This window comes from Pelophylax lessonae (assembly GCF_965119305.1).
Source record: "Pelophylax lessonae genome assembly, chromosome: 12".
Lineage (NCBI taxonomy): Eukaryota > Metazoa > Chordata > Amphibia > Anura > Ranidae > Pelophylax > Pelophylax lessonae.
The window spans coordinates 34,712,463-34,720,227 of NC_138779.1; the positions used below are offsets into that span (position 1 = coordinate 34,712,463).

A 7,765-nucleotide genomic window follows, 5' to 3' on the forward strand; every position below is an offset into this window, starting at 1 on the left:
AAAATCTTCCGGTCCAGAAGTGGTTAAAGCAGACCTGAAAGGAGCACATAGGAGAAGTTCATTGTCCGGGCTTCCATACACTTTAATGGAGACCAAATAACGCAATTCATTTGTGTGATTTTTCTCTTCTGCTTGCATTTCAGCTTTAAAGACCCGGCGCTGCAGAATAACAATGCAATCGGGATTCTAGGCGCGTTGGCAGGACGTTCCCCTCAGCAGCAATTTCATGGCAATATTTAGCATATCCCCTTGTGAGAGCGAAAAGCGATGGAAAATGATTTATACACCGAGCCGCAACACTCAGGAAAATATAATCTCATAACATAAACGCCGAGTCCTGGGAATGGAACCTCTCTACCCGGCACCTCCAAACCAAGGTGCTTCTTCTACTCGCTGCTAATTCCTGATATTACTGACAGACCACAGAGCCTGATTCCATGCCGAGGGGAGGAGGGGGCACAATCCGGGCCTGGAGCCCCCAGCAACGGCGTCTGCCAGATCCACCTTCTTCACAGACTTTCCGCTCATCCATAGAGAGAATCAATTTATTTCTCTGTTGTAAAGGGATCAAACCTTGCTGGTAATAGGGGTTTTGCTCTGCCGTAAAATCTCCAACCAAGCCTGCAATCGTGTTCACGCTGAGCGCCAAACTCCGTGGGACCTATTAAAAAAGATTGCCGGAGGATTGATTTTTTTTGTTTTGCCGCTCTGCCGCCGCTTTTATAAACATTTGACGCAGAGATTTGGAACAAGGGTGAAAAATTGACAGATGGCTGAGATCGCTTTATGAATGATTAAAAAATGAAAAAAAAGTGTTACCACAATAAAGTAAAGCTGTAAGGCTTCATTCAGACAGGAGCTGACCCCCGTCCTGCGTATAGGCTTCCTTAACCACTTCTGGACCGCCTGCCGCAGTTTTACTGTGGCAGGCAGCCCCTCTTGCGCAAACCAACGTAGCTATATGTCAGTTGCGCGCATGCAGCTAGGGGGCAAGCGTGCGCCACCGCCGGTGCGCTCCGGCCCCCACTCGGCAGCGGGGACTCCAAAGCACGGGGCAGGCAGCTCCGATTGCCGCCGGCCACCCGCCATCGCTCCTCGCTGAGAGAGAAGGACGGTCAGCTATTGTAAACACAGCTGCCCGTTCTTCTCTCTGGAATGATCACAGAGTGCCGTGATCCTTCTATTAATTTCACAAGCCATGCCCCCATAAAGTTAGAAACACGCCCCTAGGTACACATTTAACCCCTTGATCACTTACTGTGTTAACCCCTTCCGTGCCAGTGGCATTATTACAGTAACAGTGCATATTTTTAGCACTGTTTACTGTAGTAATGTCAGTGGTCCCCCCAAAAGTGTCAAAAATGTCAGTTAGGGGTCCGTCAGTTAGGGGTCCGATCTGTTAGGGGTCTGATCTGTCTGCAGTCCTGCTAAAAATTGCAGATCGCCGCAATTACTAGTAAAAAAAAAAAACAATAAAAATGACATAAATCTTTCAGAAAATATAATTATAATAATTTTGGCTACAAAAAAAACACACTAGGGCTCATTTTCAGGGGATGTCTTATTTTTTTTTACGGTATGTACAATAATCTACATTTATTCAAATACAGTAATGTCATCATGACTATCTTAAATTGGTTGTAAAACATACAGTTTATATAGCAATAAATAAACGGAGGCCAGTCATAACTTGGGGGTACACCTTAAAGCAATAATACACCCAAAAAAAAACATTTATTGTATTGCAGATTATCAATTCTTGGATGTGATGGCTGCATTCGTTTTCTTTTTTAAACTTTCTTCCCTTTATTTTCACCTTGTGATCCTTCCAGCAAGGTCATACATGGGTTTAATTCCAAACAAATTTCCTTTCGAAAATCCGAAATTTTGTGTGTTTTGTGATTCGATGATGCCACCTTTGATTTCGAAATTCGACCAACCAAGCCTTAAATCTCACCTCATGTTGCTGCAGAAAGTAATTTTCATGGCTGGGAATCTTCTTTCCTTTCCAAGAAATTTTATTTTCTTGCACTGATTTCTTTTTCTATTACATCCTATATAATACTATATGGAGTTTGGCTTCAGTTGTAGTTTGCAGATCCACCATGAGAGCAGAAAATGATGGAAAAATTATACACTGAGCTGTAGCAATCTGGGAAATATCCGATAAAACAAGAGCGGAGTCCGGGGCCAAAACCTGAACACTTTGTTATAAACGTTTCCTCCTTAGAGTCTCCGAAGCCACCAGAATACAAGCAGCCCATTCACCTTCCTATCAGTTTCTTCCTATAACAGATCTTCTATGCCGTCTTTGTTTTCTTAAAGTGGACCTGTCATTAAACTTCCTTTTCATATTAACCGCCTCCCGCCTACTGTATAGTAGTATGACTGCGGGACAGGACTGCTCTTGTTCTGGGCCCCACTCCAACTGAGAATGCGAGCAATCGGGGGCGCGCAGCATGGCAATCTCGGTGTCTGGGTGTTTCCCCTGGACACAGCACGTCACTGATCGTGTTAAAGATGACAGCGGCTCTGCCATATGCTCGGTTGTGTTTATTCCGGCTCTCCTCCCCTCACACACTGTTTCCAGCGTGAGAAGAGGAGAGCCAGGGATCAGTGAGTTATCGATCTGTGTATTGTCAGTGTACTGCACAAGAGCAACACAAAGCAGTGATACAGTCCTCATCAGTGCCCATCAGCAGTGTTACAGTCCTCATTAGTACCCATCAGCAGTGATACAGTCCTCATCAGTGCCCATCAGCAATGTTACAGTCCTTGTCAGTGCCCATCAGCAGTGTTATTGTTCTCATCAGTGCCCATCAGCAGTGATACTGTTCTCATCAGTGCCCATCAGCAGTGATACAGTCCTCATCAGTGCCCATCAGCAGTGATACAGTCCCCATCAGTGCCCATCAGCAGTGTTACAGTCCTCATCAGTGCCCATCAGCAGTGATACAGTCCTCATCAGTGCCCATCAGCAGTGTTACAGTTCTCATCAGTGCCCATCAGCAGTGTTCCAGTCCTCATCAATGCCCATCAGCAGTGATACAGTCCTCATCAGTGCCCATCAGCAGTGTTACAGTCCTCATTAGTACCCATCAGCAGTGATACAGTCCTCATCAGTGCCCATCAGCAATGTTACAGTCCTCGTCAGTGCCCATCAGCAGTGTTATTGTTCTCATCAGTGCCCATCAGCAGTGATACTGTTCTCATCAGTGCCCATCAGCAGTGATACAGTCCTCATCAGTGCCCATCAGCAGTGATACAGTCCCCATCAGTGCCCATCAGCAGTGTTACAGTCCTCATCAGTGCCCATCAGCAGTGATACAGTCCTCATCAGTGCCCATCAGCAGTGTTACAGTTCTCATCAGTGCCCATCAGCAGTGTTCCAGTCCTCATCAATGCCCATCAGCAGTGATACAGTCCTCATCAGTGCCCATCAGCAATGTTACAGTTCTCATCAGGGCCCATCATCAGTGTTACTGTCCTCATCAGTGCCCATCAGCAGTGTTACAGTCCTCATCAGTGCCCATCAGCAGTGATACAGTTCTCATCAGTGCCCATCAGCAGTGTTACAGTCTTTATCAGTGCCCATCAGCAGTGTTACTGTTCTCATCAGTGCCCATTAGCAGTGTTACAGTCCTCAAAGGTGACCATCAGCAGTGATACAGTCCTCATCAGTGCCCATCAGCAGTGTTATAGTCCTCATCGGTGCTCATCAGCAGTGTTACTGTTCTCATCGATGCCCATCAGCAGTGATACAGTCCTCATCAGTGCCCATCAGCAGTGTTACTGTTCTCATCAGTGCCCATCAGCAGTGTTACAGTCCTCATCGGTGCCCATCAGCAGTGATACAGTCCTCATCAGTGCCCATCAGCAGTGATACAGTCCTCATCAGTGCCCATCAGCAGTGTTACTGTTCTCATCAGTGCCCATCAGCAGTGTTACAGTCCTCATCGGTGCCCATCAGCAGTAATACAGTCCTCATCAGTGCCCATCAGCAGTGTTACAGTCCTCATCAGTGCCCATCAGCAGTGATACAGTCCTCATCAGTGCCCATCAGCAGTGTTACTGTTCTCATCAGTGCCCATCAGCAGTGTTACAGTCCTCATCGGTGCCCATCAGCAGTAATACAGTCCTCATCAGTGCCCATCAGCAGTGTTACAGTCCTCATCAGTGCCCATCAGCAGTGTTACAGTCCTCATCAGCGCCCATCAGCAGTGTTATAGTCCTCATCGGTGCCCATCAGCAGTGTTACAGTCCTTATCAGTGCCCATCGGCAGTATTACTGTCGCCCCCTCAGTGCACCTGTCACCCATCAGTGCCCATAAAGTGCACCTGAGAAAAGATATACCTGTGCTCAAATCTCAATAGCTTGTACATGTATTTAAACTATCAGTTGCTAAAGGGGCGGGACCACATATTAACACTACAATTTCTGGACAGACCTTCTGCACATTGCTATACACACTTTAGCACCTGATAGTTTAAATACATGAACAAGCTATTGGGATTTGAGCACAGGTAGATGTTTTCTCTGTTGTAATGCAGGTCAGTGACCAGATCTGAACCTCGTCGCTCTCCCCCACCTGGTGTCTTTATGCCCTATGTTGGAATGGTGTCCACTGTAGTATTTGCAGTGACAAGGCAATATTGGACTGGCCATAGAGGGATTACTTTGACGCAGTTGGCCAGCTTAAGCATGTATTGCAATATATGTGAACTTAATATTCCTGTTTTTCATTTTTAACAGTTTATTGGACAAGACATCTGAGCAGATTTCCTTATAATGGAGGTGTTTTTGGAGGTGCACCCGCAGGTCAGATTCTTGGTGGTGGTGTGCTATCCTTACGTGCCTCACGAGAGCGGTTTCTGACCACCTTGCTGTGAATGGTGCAGTTAACACAGTAGTGCAGCTTCACATAAAGCTTAGGCAATGCATATGAATCGAAGACACTAGCATCAGAGATGACAGCTGCAGTCTCAATGATGTTTCTGATCACAAACTTCTTGATAGCTTTGTCCTTTGGGGCAGTTGGTGCACCGGATAGGCTAGACATGCCCAGGTTCCTTCTTGGCACGTCCGTTGTTCCTACTTTTCTTGGTCATCTTGGACTCGAAGACCGCAAAGAGCAATATCCCTGTTTTTCATTGCAAAGGTTTGCTGGTATAGGGTGTATAGCAGTGTGCAGAGGGTCCATACAGAATTTTTAGCATAAAGTGCACCTGTCACCCATCACTGCCCATAAAGAACACCTGCCACACATCAATGCTCATAAAATGCACTTGTCACCCATCAGCAGTGTACCTCTTGCCCAACAGTGACCATCAGCAGTGTACCTGTTGCCCATCAGTGACCTCTAGCAGTGCACCTATCAGTACCATCACCCTATGCATTGGAGAATGCTTCCAACTTTTTCACATAACCGTTTTTCAGGATGGAGAAAACACATTTTTTGGTTTTCTCTGGGTTTTTTAATTTCTGGATTAGGGTCTGGAGACCGGCGGCTTCAACGAGATTTGGGTGGGAGGAGCCTCTACCCCTGTGCCTAGGTTTTACCTGACCGAGGCCCTAAGCTTGATATTTCTTCCTGCTGCTGACTTACTGCCATAATGCCTGTGCCTGCCGCATGAACTGCCCACACCTCTACCTGCTACCTGTCCTATGGAAATATTTAGCTGTAGCAAGAGGCCATTTGTTTATGAAGGACTGGAGAGCAGTACAATAATGAGCGCAACCTATAGCATTAGGGTGTGCACCCCAAAGCGCAAACACACAGGCCTTTCTCTGCAGCCTCAGCTGCAAGGGGCAGTGAATGAATGTGAAGTGCTCTGTTCTGAGTGGCTTCCTGTTCATTCACAAGCTAAAGCATAGGAAACACAGCTTACTATGCTTCAGTTATGAATGAACACAGTGAGTGTGTTCACTGTGTTCCTTTAGAAAAGAAAGGGGCCGGTAAATTACATATTTACATGCCCCTTCCCCCATGCTCCATTCTGAAACATCCCCCGCAGGAGCTGGGGGAGAGGAAAGGAGGGAAGCCAGCAGTACAGCGGGGAAATGGGGCACAACACAAGGGTAAGCCCATGCAATAGGCGGAACCACCAACGCATGCAGTGATTAGGGTGTGCCCTGGCACACCCCCTGTGCACACCTATGACCGGGACCAATATTTTGGCTGTGCTGACCATGTCTCTGCCTGGACAATTAGTTTGGCTGTTGCTGACCACAATTTTGCCTGCTGCCTGGACTAATGCTTTGGCTGTGCTGACAATATCTGACTGCTGCCTGTACTGACTATAGACAATATTCCTGCCTGCTGCCTGTACTGACTATAGACCATATTCCTGCCTGCTGCCTGTACTGACTATAGACCATATTCCTGCCTGCTGCCTGGACAATTACTTTTGTTGTCGATGAGCATGTCCCTTTCTGCTGCCTGGACCAATGCTCTCCTCTGTGGACAACTGCACTACTAAAACCACAGGTAATCTTTTATTTACCCTTTGCTCAGCAGAATGTATTTTGGTGTGTAATTGGTATGTACATGCTATGTGTTAGAAATCTGAAGGGCCTTCAAAAATGGTAGGTTGTCAGGAAATTAGATGTGTAATTTATGTCCCTAGAAAACCTGACAGTGTTTTTTTTCTGTAGTCTAATTACCTTTTTGTACAGGGTATTAGCTCTACTTCCAATGTACCTTGCCACTGTGCGGTACAGATCGGGAGGTGCATGCTGGGTAGCTAGCAGCACCTTATCCCGGAAGGAGATAACAGTGGGCTTCACGTGCCCACATTGAAGATGGGAGCGTGCTCAAAGGTAACAGCAAGGTTAGTTTAAAAAAAAAGAAAACCAACATTAAATATTTATACAGTTTGATATTAAATTAGGTATGAGAGTCGGTTCACACTGGGGCGGAACGACTCTGTACTACTTCGGGGGCGACTTGTGCATTCCCATGCACCACGACTTCGGAGCGACTTGCATGGACTTCACATAATGGAAGTCTATGCAAGTCGCTCCGAGGTCGCCCCGAAGTAGTACAGGACCCTTTTTCTAAGTCGGAGCGACTTGTGTCGCTCCTATTAGAACGGGTCCTGTAGCGGTCAATGGACCGCGAGGGAGCGCGACTTGTCAGGCTGACAAGTCGCCTGACAAGTCGCGCTAGTGTGAATCGAGACTAAACATCACAGTGTTTAAAAAAAACCCAGCTGGAACTCCACTTTAAGAAGATGAGGGTCAGAAGTTCCAGATACCGTAGCAGATCACATTGGCGCTTTTCCACTGCATGGAACCGAACGGTTTGGCTCGCTTTTGTGATTTTCCACTGCTGGTACCGCATGGTACGGTGTAGGAACGGTTCGGTACGGTGCAGCGGCGCTTTTCCACTGCATGGAACCGAACGGTACGGCTCTCTAAAACAGTACCACCTCGATTGTGGTTCCAAGAGGTACCATACCGGTACCATATCCCACAATCCTTTGCATGCAGTCACTATTAGCCTCTGATTGGTCAGAGAATCGTTGTTATCCCACCCACTTAACTTTAGTACTACTTTAATGGAAAAGCAGACCATACCAAATGGTACCGAACCGTTCCAACACTGTACCATGCGGTACCAGCAGTGGAAAAGCAAACCGGGCCAATCAGGGCCAAGCAGGGCCGAGCAGAGCCGAGCCGGTACTTGCAGTGGAAAAAGTGCCATAACAGACTCTCCATATCCAGATCAATGCCCAGCTTCACAATGTCAGAACCTTTAAGCTC

General features: G+C 46.9%; 1 pseudogene across 1 annotated transcript; it reads right to left on the reverse strand.

The window, feature by feature from the left end:
- Positions 1-4,784: 4,784 nt before the first annotated feature.
- LOC309568292 (small ribosomal subunit protein eS26-like) lies at positions 4,785-5,109 on the reverse strand (annotated as a pseudogene). Its single transcript has one exon. The product of its transcript is annotated as a small ribosomal subunit protein eS26-like (transcript).
- Between the last annotated feature and the right edge of the window lie 2,656 nt (positions 5,110-7,765).